We start from the raw sequence: 18,059 nt of genomic DNA, 5'->3' as shown, positions 1-18,059 counted from the left end.
CATCAATTCAAGATGTGTGCTAATACCTCGAGAAAACTAAACACCCTAATGGGCTTTTTTTTTTCTTTTGTCCTATCACAATGAAACTTTCCACAATGAATCTTAACATGAAAACTAAACTTTTTTGTATTACAAGTTTCTTTGAAACTTAATTTGAATATGCATATTAGCTTAATATATATTGAATATGCCCAAATTTGCATATCACGAAAATTACTTTTCCCCAAAATGTATTATATTTACATTGTTGTTTGTTAATGATATCAAACACACTGATCAGACTTTCATGAACCATTTCATCAAAATATTGTGAATTCATAGAATAACATCAAAAACACCATTCATATGTATGACAAATGCATAAATCCGTTAAATCTTCCTCCAACCATCCTACTGCTAACGGTTGATGGCAATGCTGCTTTTGGACTGGCCTCTAACCTGAAACCTGCCCGGCTTGGTTGTACCTGCCTGGGGTATAACCCCCACCGGTATAGTCCTCAGGGTCACAGAGGCACACAAGCCTCCCCACCACCACAAGGTAGCAGCAAAGTTATTTTTGTGTTTTTATTTTTTTTGTGTTTTTATTATTATTTTGTTTATTTTATTGTTCAAACGTGATCCTCAACTCCTTTTGTATGATTCTTTGTTCTTGCACCACCTATTTCAGTTCTTCCGCTCATGGATCATAGTCATAAGATAAATCAGGCAACTGGGAATTTGTACAGCTAGTACCACGACATATGGCAGTGCAAGGGAGTCCATGTTTTTTGCATGTGCATCTCTTCGTGCTGCAGTCTTTCTTGCAGCTACAGCAGACCACATCAAGTAATTCTGGTGGTCCTGCAGGCTGATCAGTCATTATTGGCATGAATCTACCACCTATAACATGCCATCCCCAGTCTTCTGGACTCATGCTTTCACTTGTTCCTTTCCATTCATTGATCTGGTAGAACACACGGAGATTGTGGAACTTCACAGCTGATGATGTTGGTGGAAGAGTTTGAGGTTCCACTGGAGATGTGGTCTTCGATACTTTCTCACAGAATCGCCTGTGTCTCAGCATATCCAGCGATTCATCTTTGTCATCCCCATACAGTGAGACTAGAGCCTTTTCACCTGCTGCAACGATGATTCCTTTTCCGACCTTTTCCTCTGACAGGCTGAACACCTTAGCTTGTTTGAGAAAGCTAGAGTCAGTTTTTACTTTTTTCAGTGCCAATCCCTTTCCCAAGCCAAATAGACGAGAAGTTGTTGGTTTATCTAAGTAATAAACTAGAGAGGGCTGGGTGCATCACAGACCATGCAAAGAATGATGCTGATGTGCTCATTGTCCAAACCGCCATTGCCTCAGCCAGAACCAAAGACACGGTCCTAGTAGGAGTTACATCAGGCTGATCCAAATGCACAGGAACTGTTTCTGGCACCAGAACCAAAGAAAGGAACAAAAGCAAGAAGGATATGGTGCATAAAGCAGACAAAAGAACTACTTGGTCCAAAGGTGTACTGTGTAATAATCTCCTCTTCATCCACGCTATTTTAGGCTGTGATTCAACTTCTCGTCTATTTGGCTTGGGAAAGGGATTGGCACTGAAAAAAGTAAAAACTGACTCTAGCTTTCTCAAACAAGCTAAGGTGTTCAGCCTGTCAGAGGAAAAGGTCGGAAAAGGAATCAGCGTTGCAGCAGGTGAAAAGGCTCTAGTCTCACTGTATGGGGATGACAAAGATGAATCGCTGGATATGCTGAGACAGCTATCTCCAGTGGAACCTCAAACTCTTCCACCAACATCATCAGCTGTGAAGTTCCACAATCTCCGTGTGTTCTACCCATAGACTGTATAAATGAGATGGACAAACCCCCTCCGCTGCTTTCTACAGACCGAAAATGAAGCCTTTGCTGCAAGACCTGTAGGTCCGCCATCTTTCAATACGCGTCAGAATGAGTTCAGACCATTATTGGTTGGGTAACTTGTCAATCAAGAGCGGGGGGCGGGGAATGAATGCTATTGGTTGTGTAGCGTGTCAATCAAATCATCCCGCCCCTCCTAGAGAATAGCCTACTTTATCGTCAATTTTATAATAAATAGAACCATAATTTAGCAAAACGCATATCCTGATGATTGAAAGGAGACTTTAAACTAGCGACTGGAAGCATATAGAATTTATGACAATTTTTATTACAGTAAGAAGCTAGTCTAAAGTTTGTCAAAAAACCCATTCACTTGCGCTAAAATAAATTCTTTCTGAACTCACAGGTCGGCGCAGGGTAAAACAGCGCCACTCTGGCCATTTTGTCGGCCTCATCGTAAATATCTCAGCCTTGCCCCTTGGTTCTACCAGATCAATGAATGGAAAGGAACAAGTGAAGGCACGAGTCCAGAAGACTGGGGATGGTATGTTATAGGTGGTAGATTCATGCCAATAATGACTGATCAGCCTGCAGGACCACCAGAATTACTTGATGTGGTCTGCTGTAGCTGCAAGAAAGACTGCAGCACGAAGAGATGCACATGCAAAAAACATGGACTCCCTTGCACTGCCATATGCGGAGAATGTCGTGGTACTAGCTGTACAAATTCCCAGTTGCCTGATTTATCTTATGACTATGATCCAGAGCGGAAGAACTAAGCACGCCAACAACTGAAATAGGTGGTGCAAGAACAAAGAATCATACAAAAGGAGTTGAGGATCACGTTTGAACAATAAAATAAACAAAATAATAATAATAATAATAATAATAATAAAAACACAAAAATAACTTTGCTGCTACCTTGTGGTGGTGGGGAGGCTTGTGTGCCTCTGTGACCCTGAGGACTACACCGGTGGGGGTTATACCCCAGGCAGGTACAACCAAGCCGGGCAGGTTTCAGGTTAGAGGCCAGTCCAAAAGCAGCATTGCCATCAACCGTTAGCAGTAGGATGGTTGGAGGAAGATTTGACGGATTTATGCATTTGTCATACATATCTAGTGTTTTTGATGTTATTCTATGAATTCACAATATTTCGATGAAATGGTTCATGAAAGTCTGATCAGTGTGTTTGATATCATTAACAAACAACAATGTAAATATAATACATTTTGTGGAAAAGTAATTTTCGTGATATGCAAATTTGGGCATATTCAATATATAGTAGGCTAATTTGCATATTCAAATTAAGTTTCAAAGAAACTTGTAATACAAAAAAGTTTAGTTTTCATGTTAAGATTCATTGTGGAAAGTTTCATTGTGATAGGACAAAAGAAAAAAAAAAGCCCATTAGGGTGTTTAGTTTTCTCGAGGTATTAGCACACATCTTGAATTGATGAGAATTAAACATATTTCCGCATCTAGGATTTCTTAGGACTTTTAGTATGTTGTTCTAGACACCTCATAGAAATGATATCTGTTGAAAAAAAATCTATTTTAATTAGTCTGTCTGGAAATGCTACTTTGCCTGGACTATGACGTCTGTGTCATTCATTACACATTATAAATACAATATATTTAGCTAAAACAACACACAACCAGATGGCAATTAATTAATGGAGAGAATTAGCACACACTGTCTGTCACCAAAAATGACTATAAATGTCCGAGATAAATTATGTCTAAGAACGTCAGAGATTGATGAAAATAAACAGCCGTGATAGAAGAGTTGCGTCAATGAGGAGTCAGAAACGTGTGACTCTCCTGAATGGATAAAATTGGTATCCCGTCCTGAAAATGCATTTTCTGTTTACTAAAGAGCTGGAGAGACATGGAGACACTGTGTGTGTGTGTGTGTGTGTGTGTGTGTGTGTGTGTGTGTGTGTGTGTGTGTGCGTGTGCGTGTGCGTGTGTGTGCGTTTATGTGACAGCCTACCTGCGGTAAAACACCAGGCAGAGATGGGATCACAGCTTTAGTCCTAAAATGGGGGAAGCCTGCTCTCCAAGACAAACTCCACAAGCTCCTCTACCTGCAAGATGCTGTCCCATACATACAACAAGAGAGATGCTAATATCATCACCCTGTATAAAACAAGGAAGACAGGAGTGACGGTAATAACTACCTTAGCATCTCTTTGCTCAGCACCACCGGTAAACTGCCAGAGTTACACTGAATAGACTCCAGGTCCTCGCAGAGAAGATTTACCCAGAATCACAGGCATGATCTTCACTCCGAGACAGCTGCAGGAGAAGTGCAGAAAGCAGACATGCAAGGCACCATCCAGTTTGACAGGTCCACCACAAACCTCTTCAAAATCTGTTGTGGTGTCAAGCAGGGATGCATGCCAGCACCCACCTTGTTTGGGATCTTCTTTTCTCTCCTCCTGTGGCAAGCCTTCGGATCTTGTGTAAAGAGGAAGTCTACCTACAGTATATACAAGAAGAGATGATAATCTGTCTAATTCACGTCTGAAAGCTACAACAAAGGCCAGAACATGCTGTTTGCTGATGACACAGCAGTAGCAAACTCCTTGGACCGGTTCACCCAAGCTTGTCAGGAGGTCAGCCTAGCCATCAGTCTGAACAAAACCAAGACGATGGGACAAGGCACTGAGACCCCCCCCCCCCCCCCCCCCCCTCTATAACCATCAACAACTACATATTGGAATCTGTAAACAACTTCACCTATTTGGGTCCATCACTGACAGCCTGTCACTCAATGCTGAATTCAGCAGCCGCATTGGAAAAGCAGCTTCTGTTTTTGGAAAGCTCACAGCGAGAGTATGGGACAATGGCAAACTCACAGTCCACACAAAGGTGCACGTGTACAGAGCCTGTGTCATCAGCACACTCCTGCATTGCAGAAACCTGTAAACCTAGACTCACATCAAGAATGGCAGCTGAACAGCTTCCACCTTCACTGCCTGAGGCGAATACTGATCATCACCTGGAGGGACAGGATCGTCTTGGAGAGAGCACGTCTTCCCAGTATATACTCTCTTCTGAGGCAGCAACGTCTCCACTGGACGGGTCATGTCCAGCGAATGGACCATGGTCGAATCCCGAAGGATGCAGAAGAGGCAAACTTGCCGCCGACATGCAGCTACGCTATAAGGGTGTCTGCAAGCAACATCATGAAGCAAAGAAGACAAAGAGGAAGCAACAACAGGCTACCGCCACCACCACCATCAACATCATCAGGACTGGTCTACACATGTATTATCTGCGGCCGAGTCTGCCTCTCATATATTGGTCTTCTCAGCCACAGCAGACGCAACGCTAAAACCTAACTTGTGTGTGTGTGTGTGTGTGTGTGTGTGTGTGTGTGTGTATATATATATACACTGTACACACAATGTAATATGCCTGCCACTGCAACCCATAAAGTAAGGCGAGCTACTGAATTTCTTTGGCAGCCATTGTGCTTGGCCCTAATGTTATTCTAATGGTTCGGCTTACACCATCTGAGACTGTCATAACTCTGTATGGCTCTAACCATGTCCATGTTAAGGTGGCCACTTAATAAGACACCTGGGACAAGGCATAAAGAGGTCCATAGCTCCTAGCTGAGAGGTGGAACGTGAGGAGGCTGGATGTAGTCGAAGCATATTTAAAGGCATCGTAAAAGAACGCTGGATCTTTGCCATCCAAGTCAAATTACGCCACAGGCAGAGTGCTGCTACTGTATAGCTTTCTCTGACCAGCCCTACACCCTCATGTGCCTTTTTTTCCCCCACCTTTTTCCCCTCTCCCTCCATCCCTCCCCCCTCCCTCTTGCTCTCTTGTTCCTCCCACTGGTAGTGGGTTCCTTTCCTCCTTCGCTGGGCGTGGATGGCGGCATGCCACTGTGGCCTCTTGTCTGGTTAAGGAGAAGAGGGTTTTGTGGCCATGACATCTGCTAAGGTCAGCCTGCATGCAGGAACCAACTCTATATGCTTTCTATGCAAACAGAGAGAGAGAGAGAGAGAGAGACGCTCTTACTGGACGGTCTTCTGAAAGAGCAGCGTGAACGCAAATAGGCCCACTGCTGCAGAGTGGACCCGCTGAATGAGGGAACCTGTTTGACTTAATCCTTGCGACGATCTCGCCCTGAACCTCGCACGCACACACACAGATTTCACAGATATTATGCGGGGGCCGCTGTTTGCTGTGAGGCTAATGCCCGGCGTGCCGAGGTATCCGACGGAGGATGCCAAAGGTTTGGATTTTCCCATGATGTGTGTGCCTCTCTCTCTCTCTCTCTCTCTCTCTCTCTCTCTTTCTTTCTTTCTGGGTAGAGGGTGAGTAACCAGGAAGGAATCTGCCCCTTTTCAATGTGCTGCTGAAAGGAGGACTGTGAAATTGTCACCAAAATTTAGCAGCATATAAACAGGGGAGGGGGGGGGGGGGGGGGTCCACAAGGCACCTTGTCCAGCCTCACTGGATTCCTTTTCTTTCAGCCCCTCCCTTCCTCTCCTATACCTCCATCTGTCACACACTCTTCTCACCCCACCTCCTTTTTCCCCCCTGTTCCTGTCTCCGATTAAATTTCCTTTCACTCTCTCACTCTCCATCCCCACTGTGAACAAGTCCCATACTGTGAGGACAAGGGAACATTTTTGCACGCTATTCTCAGAAAGCATTAATTAGTTTTGAGCTTTTCTTATCCTGAGACAGATGCTAAATACCCTAATAACAAAGAAGGATTCAGACGTGGGTTTTGTCGCCTCCTGTCATGAACAGAGGTAAAAATAAAACAGAAACAAAATCGTTTGATTGACAAGATTCTTGCTTTTATCTAACTAACGGTGGTTTCAGGAGTGTCACTCTATCACATTCCCACTCGGAGGACTTTCGAAACCTCATTGCTGTCCTCTGCTTTCAACAAGAATGACCACACGCACATAAATTTCCCCCCAAACTTCTTTCTTCTTCCACGCAGGTTGCTATGCAACGGCTTCGGCAGCCACAAGCATGCCGTGTGAATGGAGAGGGGGGTAACTAATGTCTTCGCCCAATGATCATGCTCTCAACAGACTGCTCTTGTCTGGTTAAGACCAAACAAAAAGAAAAAAACATTATGCTACTTCCTCAATGCAATCAAACACACTGGACTGCACATGCTGAAAGGAGCTAATACTCAACATGTGTTGGCAGCACCCCCGTGAGGGTCCATTTTTACACTCTCTGAGTTAAATCAACACTGAGGATTTTGCAGGGTATATATGGAATGCAACACAGACATTTTTAATATTCCGACAGTCCACTGCACAGAATCTCAGGGGAAGAGAGATTATAAATCACAGTTTTTTGTTAGAGGAACAAAGGAACAGGAGCAACGAGTTGGATACAGAAAGAAAAAGAAAGAAAGAAGGACAGAGACAGGATGATATATTAAGAGAGAGAGAGAGAGAGAGAGAGAGAGAGAGAGAGAGAGAGAGAGAGTAACCTTACAACAGCGGTAATACAATGGAGTGATATTTTCTCTGACAGGATGTGGTCTGTGGAATGAGCAACAGTTTAATATGACATAACATAGCACTGCCAGGGTTATTATACTTACTGACAGTATCTCATCACATGCACATGAGCCTGTGTGTGCACGTGTGAGCACACCCACTCACTCACACACGCACGCACGCACGCACGCGCGCGCACGCACGCACACACACACACACACACACACACACTCACTCAAAGGAAGGCCATACAAAAGGATGTCAATGGATGAAACAGAAGGAGCCTGACATTTTTCTCCTACTGTACCAGTGTTCTGTTGCAGCAGTGGCAGTCTCTCATCTCTATTCCTCACAGACGTGAAGTCCCCCCCCCCATTTGCCTCAAACATTCGTTTGTTTCAGATGAATCGCATTCTAATCCATCTCATCAAGATGTTGGACGCAATGACAAGACCGTGCAAATTCTACAATTTTGCCATCAGAGAGAAAGACTGCTAAATAACCTCTTAGTCTCGTCACAGCGAGCCGGGCAAGGCTTCCCTCTGCTCTGTGCGTTCCCTTGAAAACACATTTAATCCATCGTAACCGAATACAAATGGCAGCACATGCGAAAGAAAAGAATTAGAGGCATGCTCCAGAGCTAAATCATATTTTCATGCACTTACAATGCCTCTAAAAGCCTGAGTGATGTGTTTTCTGAGCGTGGGGAAAGGCCCACGGGACCATGGTCGAAAAAGAACAACTTGAGACCTTGTTTGGCCGCTTGTTCAATATCTTTGAACCATCCTAGAATAACAATGCGGCTGCAGCGCACCTCTGCCATCAGTTCTTTGAAGAAATCTAATAACTTCTCAGACCACATAAATGCAAGTTCAGTTTTTTTACTCTCAACAGAGTAAATGAAAATAGAAAATTGCTTACACATGTTAGGGTTCAACACTTTTTTAACAATTGCATTGCATAATATGAATGCATATTCATTTTATCCATCAGACCGAGAGAATAGTGCGGCTTTTCTTTTTGTATATTACAATGTATCATATCATGATATTATTTTATACTGTATATTGATAATGAGTCCATCCATGACTGCCGGGTATAATTTGTTTATTACATATATAGCTTTTTTTTTATCAACAAAGAAGATGAGAAAATAGTGTTGGATTTTCAATTTACTGTCAACGAGAAACTGCCCCAACAAACGAAACGGTAGTCCTACTGGGATTGCCCAATAATGTAGGCAGGGAGATGACTGAACATGAACATGGCAGGCTGCCAGTCTTAAACAGCCATTCTGTGAACCATTGAATGTCGTCGTTTGTATGTGTCTGTGTTTTGGTTCATCAGCTGTGAATTTTATAACATCTGCAGAAAATGTTTGGTGACGACTCTGGACGGTTTAATCAGTTCAGCACTAATTGGTGGTCAGCAAATTACTAATAGGGCTGATACAGCTTTAGCTTGTGCTGGTTGGATAGCTGCTGTATCAGCCCTAGGTGATTGCTAGCTGACCCTATCGGTAAATAAATACATTATATTATGTATATTCAATATGTGCCTAAACTGATGCTTGAAATAATAATCATCTATATGATATAGATTGATATTGTTTCGCAATACATAGACGCTTAAATATGCAGTATATACTGTATATAATTATGTAAGTGTAGAGTATTAACTCTTTTGAGGAGCAGTCACCAGCTGCTCAAAATGTTGGTGTTTTTTGTGATTTTTTTGTTCTCACATATGCTCAAAATACAGTAACATAATAATATATTTCACATTGGAAACACTTGATTACTACATAAATGTAGTAATCAAGGAAGCAATCAATATTAGCTACCCATAGTACAGTAGCTAATACATTCAGTAATCATGTCACATTTGATATTTGTGAATCGATATTTGTTGCTGTTCCTTGAATTTCTTTCAGAGTCAGGGGTGACACCAATGACTGTTCCAATTCTTCTAACTTCAGATTTTGACAGTTGCTCTGATCACCATTCTCCTCTGGCCCTTTGAAATGTGTCCTCTGAGGCCTAATATGGTAGCCAGTCCAACTGGACTTTAGTCCAGACTCCTCTTCTAACTTCTGATATGGCTATTTTCTCAGCTCTTATCTGAAGAGATTTTTTTTTAAAGGCAGGCATTAAGAGGCTTAGCCGCTGTGGTGCTTTAGCAGCCAAAAAAGGTCACTCTTGCAAATTGGGTTCATTAATCTTCAAGTGTATGGCGGCCCTGATGGGAAACTCTTCATACACAGACGCAGATTAAAGTGGGAAATGCGCCCGTAGATTAGTCTGGGAAGAGAAACTCTTGGAATTTGATAAGGACTCTTCAGACGAAGCTGAGACTCGGCCTTCTCAAGTCAGATTGCCAGCTTCACTCATATCAGAGAGAGAAAAGAAGAGCTGTTTGGACTTATGGGAAGGGTCGGCAGGGTGGATATGAGCTGGAGTAGAGTTTTACTGAGCTATGATTATACATCACAGATGATTATGGCTAGTCTCTCTCTCTCTCTCTCTCTCTCTCTCTCTCTCTCTCTCTCTCTCTCTCTCTCTCTCTCTCTCTCTCTCTCTCTCTCTCTCTTCTCTCTCTCTCTCTCTCTCTCTCTCTCTCTCTCTCTCTCTCTCTCTCTCTCTCTCTCTCTCTCTCTCTCTCTCTTCTCTCTCTCTCTCTCTCTCTCTCTCTCTCTCTCTCTCTCTCTCTCTCTCTCTCTCTCTCTCTCTCTCTCTCTCTCTCTCTCTCTCTCTCAAAGTGCTCACTTTAACTTTCAGGCTGAGTGCCAAATGGTGAAAGGCGCACCTGGTCAAGCAGTAGATGATATAAGCCTCTGGCTGCATCTGCCTCTCTGCTGAACGGAGGAGGTAAGGAGATCTTCTCTCACTTCACTCGGTTAGAGAGATAGTCCTGGGCTTCTGTCCATCACCTCAGGCACAGTGACATCATCACAGAGCCAAGGAGTGAAAGGAAGCAACAAATATGCATAACTCGACACCAGTCTCCAGTAGATGATGATACATATACACAGATATGAAAAATACCAAATTACTGGGCTTATAGATATATATCTATAATAATAGTGTTATTTTAACTCTGAAAGTGTAAAGAGAACTAAGTTAACTTAAAGGTTTAATGACATTCAGTTTCACAACAAATTAAAAGTATTTATCATGGTCCTTCAAACGTGTATTAAAAGTTTTAACTGAAAAATCCACTCCAGAAGCAAAGATTTGAGTTAAAAATGTTCACTTTAAAAATATGTTAATGGACTGTGACATCAAAGTCCAGGGGCCAATCACAGATTACTTTTCAGCCTAATTATTCAGAAAACTCCAGACCACAGAAAATCCACTGAATGTTCAAAGTTCAGTTTTTTGGGGTCTAATTGAGGTAAAAAAATAAAATAAAAAAACATACACACAAAATGAATGTCATAGAGCCTTTAACACTCCTGGTTTTAGTTCAGTACACTATTGGCCATGCAGCAGTGTAATCATCACCCACTTGCTGTACGGCAGGAAAGATTATAATGATGATAAAAAGACAAGTACAAATGTATTTATTCAGCTACAGCGTCTCAGCGGGGCACCAAATGTAAAAGCGTATGAACACAATTATTTGGCACAGTGTGAGATCCAAAAGACCCTTTCGTTAGAAATGATTCAAACGTCATAAACCTAATCTGCGACCATTAAATCTTTACTGTATCATCAGTTTGAAGCCCATAATTGTAAGAGTTACGACCGTGGCTCAGCCTCACTATCTCATGGTGCCCCTACGTCTTTACCGTGCTCCCAGCTCGCTTATCGTGGCGGCCTTGCGCCTGAACACTCGTGGGGGAAAGACTATAAATGCCTGCGCAAATTAGATCAGGGCCTACTAATAAACCTAATCAAGATTTCATTTATCCGTTTTGTTTTGACAAACTGTCATCATAGTCCAGATGGCGCTGTGTGTTTTCCAGTCTCTGTTCCACCGTCATGATGCTCATTAATGATGTATGTCTCATGAATGACTTATCAGCTGCCTCGCTTCGCTCTATTCTCTCTATGTCACGCGCACAAGTTCTATTATGGTCCCTTGCACGCTATGGCCGGCACTGGTCCGATCACCCGTTGTGAACATACAGCAGCGAAATGTCTGCAGAAATGCTTTAGTTATACTAGACTAGTGATACGGCTTTCAGATAAGTCAAATACACGCTCGTTGTCTAATGGTGTTTCGGTGCACTTCATGGAAGACGTGGGAGAACAAGTAATGACAAACTGAGGAAAACAGCCATCACTCACATTTTTGAGAGAAAATTATCTTCAACTGAGCATCATCATTAGGGAGACCTATAAAGAATCTAATGAAACTAAACTCATAAAAACTTCCTGCAATAATCAGCGGGGGTGCAGATGAGATCCCATGCTCCTCCAGCGGCCCGCGCGTGCGCGCGCGGGCACACACACACACACCCCCACACACACACACACACACACACACACACACACACACACACACACACACACACACACACACACACACACACACACACACACACACACACACACACACACACACACACAATTCTTATTTCATATATATCCGCTGGGTGTGTAATGACGCCCGTTATTAAAGCGGGTAATTGTCTTACTGTGGCACTGCGTTATTGGATCCGGAGGCATTTTGGTAGACGCGATTGGAGGCAACAGGGATGTAAAGTCGCTGAGCAGTGAAATGGGGAGCAGGGCTGTGCAGACACACAGAAGATGGTATCAGCATCAAAGGGAGCCGCAGGTATTGTGCTGTGTGACCCTCCTGAATGGCACGCAGCCCACCTGTTACCCTATCCAACCCCCAAGAGACTCTCACTGCCCCTGTCCCCTCCCCTCACAGAAGCAGACACTTAAGTGAGCTGGAGGATCAGATAAAGACCCTCTGCACAGCACGGTTTAACCCAGGCACAGCACAGTACAGAGAGTTAGCACAGCTAATTCATGCAGTTCCTTTTCCCGCTGAGGTTCATGGTAGAGGTGCATGTTTGTGACCGGAATGTTGCCGGGTCATTCCCCCGGTCTGGCAGGATTAGGAAAAATGTGTCCGTGGAAAGTGAACGAACAACCTTCACAGCACCTGTACGCCAATACACACTGTTGAAGTTCCCTTGAGCAAGGCATTTAGATAGAGACAGACAGACAGACAGACAGACAGACAGACAGACAGATATTGGTCCCTGTGGAAAATCCAGGTGTCATAGCAGCACCACAGTAGGCAAGACACACAGGACAGATATGGACAGAAAATAAGGTTACTTTAATTCATTCATTAATAACCCCCAATAGCTCCAGTGGAGATGCTGGGCAATGGTGTCCTGAAGAGCATCCATGCCCAGTAAACTTACCCTGGGTAAATGAAGGATAAAAATAAAAATGACAAGTATTCCTTCAGAGGAATCTGAGGAATCTGAATCTGCTGAACGGATCATACACTGCATAAACCGAGACAGAATATATGTTGTTTTCCTCTTCTTTTTGAGAGACATACAAATGATGTGCACAAGTCTTTTTTCATTTCAAGGCTGCTCAACAGGAACACAGAGGGAGCAGGTCTTAAGCAATTACAGCCTGTCCCTATTGGCCGTCTAAGAGCACCTAGCAAGTTTGGGAAGTTTAGCATGCTGGGAACTGGAGTTATGGCTGTTTAAAGCCCAGCCAATAGGAACACAGAGGTGGCAGAGCAATGGTGCACCTTAGTGTGTGTGTGTGTGTGTGTGTGTGTGTGTGTGTGTGTGTGTGTGTGTGTGTGTGTGTGTGTGTGTGTGTGTGTGTGTGTGTGTGTGTGTGTGTGTGTGTGTGTGTGTGTGTGTGTGTGTGTGTGTGTGTGTGTGTGTGTGTGTGTGTGTGTGTGTGTGCGCGCGCGCGCGAGAGCACGTGTCTATAAGTGGCGCATGTGTTGCACTGTCTCCTGTTTGTGTTTAATTAGTGTAACTGGTTGCATCTTTGTGTTGCAGCTGTTGTTGCCATATACCAATCTGGGAACCCACCCATGTCAAAAAAAGGAAAAACAGCGACCCTCTTTTTTTCTTTTTTCCAAAAATATTTATATAAATTATTTTAAGCCTAGAATCAAGCCATCCAGGGTCCTGGTGAATCATGACCATAAAACATTTGATTCTGTGCAAAACAAATTGAATATGTAATTATATGATATACTATATTTAATAAATACCCTTTGTTTTGCCGTTTTCAAAAAAAATAATAATGACAGAATAAAATGTTTTATGGTCATGATTCATTAGGACCCTGGATGGCTTGATTCAAGGCTTAAAATAATTTACATATTTTTTTTGGGGAAATCTCTATGGGAAATATGCATTGGCTTTTTTGAAGTGGAACCAGAAAATGGCCGCCGCTGCTATGCCCTATAGACCCCTTTACAGACGACGTCACACTGATAAGGACCAGTATGCGCGCAACCAGTATGCGCGCAATGAAACCCATTCTGTCAGGTCTCGCTAGGACGCGTCTCACTAGCCAACACACAAGAGGGGGTTGGAGTGTGCTGAAACCAGCGCACCCCAAAACAAGAGGTTGGGAATTGATTGCGTGAAACAATCACCTGTGCGTCCAGTCTCAATGGTGTAAACAAATAATTTGTCTATAGAACGTGGGTACAGGAAATAGGCCCGTTTGGTTTGCCCTCAACCCTCCTGTTCCGGTGGTGCGCCTATGTTTTCATTCCCACTAACAACATTTCTCCACGGAACACTAACAACATTTTGTACCTTACACAGGTACAAAAAATGATAATACTTTTTTTTTTTTTTACTAATAAAACTATTATGCTTCATAATTGATTGATGAGAATAGGAAACAGTTTAATAAATTACAGGACAATGTGTGGGTTTACTACAGTCAAAATCTAATTTCTAAAGAGGGTTAACAACAACGGATAAATCATCTCATAGAATACATCTCTACCGTGAGCAAGGGTAATACTGCTTACCGTCACAAATAGGGATGTGATTTATGATTAGATCATTATCAGGCTTGTTCTGCAATGATGCAACTGTTGCTGGCAGGGATGCGTTGTATTGTGGCATGCAATTCTTGTCCAATTTGGTATTGCTGACTGACCTATACAGGTGTAAAAATTCACACTTGAGCGATTTGACTCATTTTGCTTCATGTAAGGGTGTAGTACAGCACGCCACAAACGCTAAAAAGATGTGAATATTATTCATAGAAGAATATAGGAATAGACATTGTAAAATTGCTGCATGGCCATAACTGAAATATAAGAAACTTTTAATAAAAGAGATGTGAAGTCCACAAGCAAATTAAAGTGATATAGGGATTGAAATAAAAATGTTCTTTGTTTCATCTGTACATCAGTCAGCCATTTGCATATGTTTGTTGATATAGTTTTGATGTCAGAGAGATGCTTACAATTGTAATCCAAATTGCCTCATCAATTTAAAAGTATGTAAACAATTCAACAAAGATGGAGGATTCACTGGATGATGAAAAGCGTCTCTCATGACACCATTTCTAATTAACCAACGCCGGCACCAAGAGAGACGCCGGCCAGAGGTCAACGTAGTCGGGTTATGATTCTGCCTTTCACCGCTTCTCCCGTTGAATAACAACGAGCCGTCCTCCTTCACAACGTCATTGAACCCTCGTTTAACGCTGCCCCTACAAACACCATTAATTCAGTTCCTGTCCAGCTGTGCACAGTGTGTGAGCGTGAGCTAGAGCTGGCAGGAAGAGAAGAAGGCAGACACAGACAGGCCTCGTACTCTGCAGTCTACACATTCCTGCCAGCCAGCTGGTGTCATTGCCTGTTCTCCTGTTTTGGACTGAAAAGGTGATTGCTCAGTGGGGGCTATGGGATTGGGATAATAGTTTGGAATCTTAAACACAGCACTTTGGACCGGAGTCATTTCATCAGCAGGGGGTCGCGGAGCTCTCGGCCACAGAGTCCATTGGCACACTATTACGAGAAGGGTTGTCTTCTCGGAAAAGTGTGACATAAAGAACACAAATGCTTTTTCTCTCAATATTTGCAAATGCAACTTTAATTTTTTTTTTAGCTACATATATCTCATTAGTTGACTGCATGTATGAGTCAGCTAATGAGCGCCATCATACTAATGCACTACTTAGGAATCAGTGAGTGGAGTGATTCAGTGGAGGACCTGATGGTGTCACATTCACAAACTCCGGGAAGGACAAGGAGCCATTACTCCAGCCTAAGTATGGCCACCAGACACATTTAAAAGGTAACAGGATAGGTGGGCACTAGGGACATCTGGGCACCTCAATGTAGAATTGGCTATTTTGTCCAAAATGTAAAAAAAATAACATATTTGAAAAATGGTCTCAAGTAATGTAAGGTATACATGATGTGAACATGCTTAAACATTCGACAATTAAGGTCTAATATTTCTTCAATTGCTACAAATTGCAACAAAACCTCTATATTCAGTCATTTTGGGGCATAAACAAGAACTTGAAGGATAAAATTAAGTCTGATAATGATGTACCGTTCATTCTTTATTCTATTTTTTTATTTTTTTGACAAAATAGCCAATTTTACATCGAGATGCCCAGATGTCTAGGGACATCCCACCTATCCTGTATCCGTTTAAAACACCAATCCTCCAAAGGCGTGAAAGCCTCTGCACTCTTATAGCATACGTGTACACACTATCCCCTGTGAAGCACTTCTAAGTATATTACAGGTTAATCACTTAAACCCTATATACAGTACTTCATTGACCATGGTTCCCCAGGGGTCCATCTTTGACCCACTCCTTTTTCCCTGTACACCACATCTCTTCACCAAATATAGCTGATCTACAGGCTCACAATGCATCGTAATGTGACGCATTGATTGATTGATTGATTCATTGATGGATGGATGGATGGATGGATGGATGGATGGATGGATGGATGGATGGATGGATGGATGGATGGATGGATGGATGGATGGATGGATGGATGGATGGATGGATGGATGGATGGATGGATTGATTGATTGATTGATTGATTGAGCACTTTATTGAAAATGAATTGAAAAGGTTAAATACACAAGAAAGCCCGGAGGCTAGTTTCCATTGTGGTCCTTTTGGGGAAGGGGGGCAGGGAGCAACGATACAAATACAAAACAGGGACAAAATAACTCAAACCTAAAAACTAAAAAAAAATGAAAATTGACATAAAATAAATATTTTCTTTTTTATCTATATGATCAGTACTTGGTTTAAAATTAAGTCATATTATTGGACAACCACCTTTTTAATGAGAATTTAAAGTTTTCAAAGGAACTGATCAACTTGAGGTTGGAAGGTAAACCATTCCACTGAACTGCTGCCGAGTATTAGGAAAGATGTTTTTCCCATATTGCTGTAAAAACGGCATGGCTTAAAATCAGTATAGGGCTACCTCTGGTGGAATACCTGTGAGTATCACTAACCTTGGAAAAGTAGTCACGCAAATATGTGGGTGCTACATTACTTTTAATCCTGTGAACTAAACACAATTTACATTGGGATACTCTCTCCACCAATCAAAGCCACCTGAGACTGGTGAAGTGGGCAGGAAGAAGATGAGTTCAAGGATGCAACTTGCAATCACTCTAACCAATTTATTTTGAGAGGTCTGTTTCTTCTTGAGGCTCATAGAAATGCCAGTAAACCAAGAATTCAGGCATAATCAAAGTGACATTGTACAAGAGCCCCAACTAGGATTTTTTAGGGTGCTTCTATCTAAAAAGTTGGATATTCCAGCTAGAAATGTTGTTCTTTGACTTACCGTTGAAACTACTTGTTGGGCTATACTCTCTCCTGAGTATGAGAGAGTATGGCCCATATTTTGTTATACAAAATTGTAGCTATAGATCTGCTATTTTTTGAATGTTTGCCTATTATGACATGCCCAGAATATATTAGGGATGCTAGGGTTCAAGTGGTAGAGCAGCAGAGAAGCTTGAGAGAGAGAGAATTCCTGCATGGATTAGGTGTGTGTGCTCCAGAACGGCACTGATGTCTGCACTGCAAAAACACCATCTTGTGTTTTGTTAAAGCACAGTGGCACACTTCTTCTGGTATTTACACAGCAACTGGAAAAGCCAAGCTATTTCCTCATTTGCCAGACCAAAGGCAACCGGAGCAGAATAAACAGGCCTTTCAGCCCGTCCTGTGGGAATTGTTTTCTTTTCACAAACCACCACATGGATTTCAACATAAAAGGCCAATGCCAGGATTTTCTTTTCTTCAAATAACTAAGAGAGGGGAGTTTATTTGCCTGCTGTCTTAATGTATGCAAAGCCCAACGTGTGTGTGTGTGTGTGTGTGTGTGTGTGTGTGTGTGTGTGTGTGTGTGTGTGTGTGTGTGTGTGTGTGTGTGTGTGTGTGTGTGTGTGTGTGTGTGTGTGTGTGTGTGTGTGTGTGTGTGTGTGTGTGTGTGCGCGTGCGTGCGTGCATAAGTGCGTGCGTGCGCAAGAGAGAGAGAGAGATAGAGAGGGGTCATCAATGGTGAAGATTACTCGTGCCAGGAACAGTAAGAAGAGTGTGCTTGTGTGTGTGTGTGTGTGTGTGTGTGTGTGTGTGTGTGTGTGTGTGTGTGTGTGTGTGTGTGTGTGTGTGTGTGTGTGTGTGTGTGTGTGTGTGTGTGTGTGTGTGTGTGTGTGTGTGTGTGTGTGTGTGTGTGCGTGCGTGCGCGTG

The sequence above is a fragment of the Gymnoscopelus microlampas genome (genome assembly GCF_963454915.1).
Source record: "Gymnoscopelus microlampas genome assembly, chromosome: 1".
Lineage (NCBI taxonomy): Eukaryota > Metazoa > Chordata > Actinopteri > Myctophiformes > Myctophidae > Gymnoscopelus > Gymnoscopelus microlampas.
Note: the sequence above shows the minus strand (reverse complement) of the source record.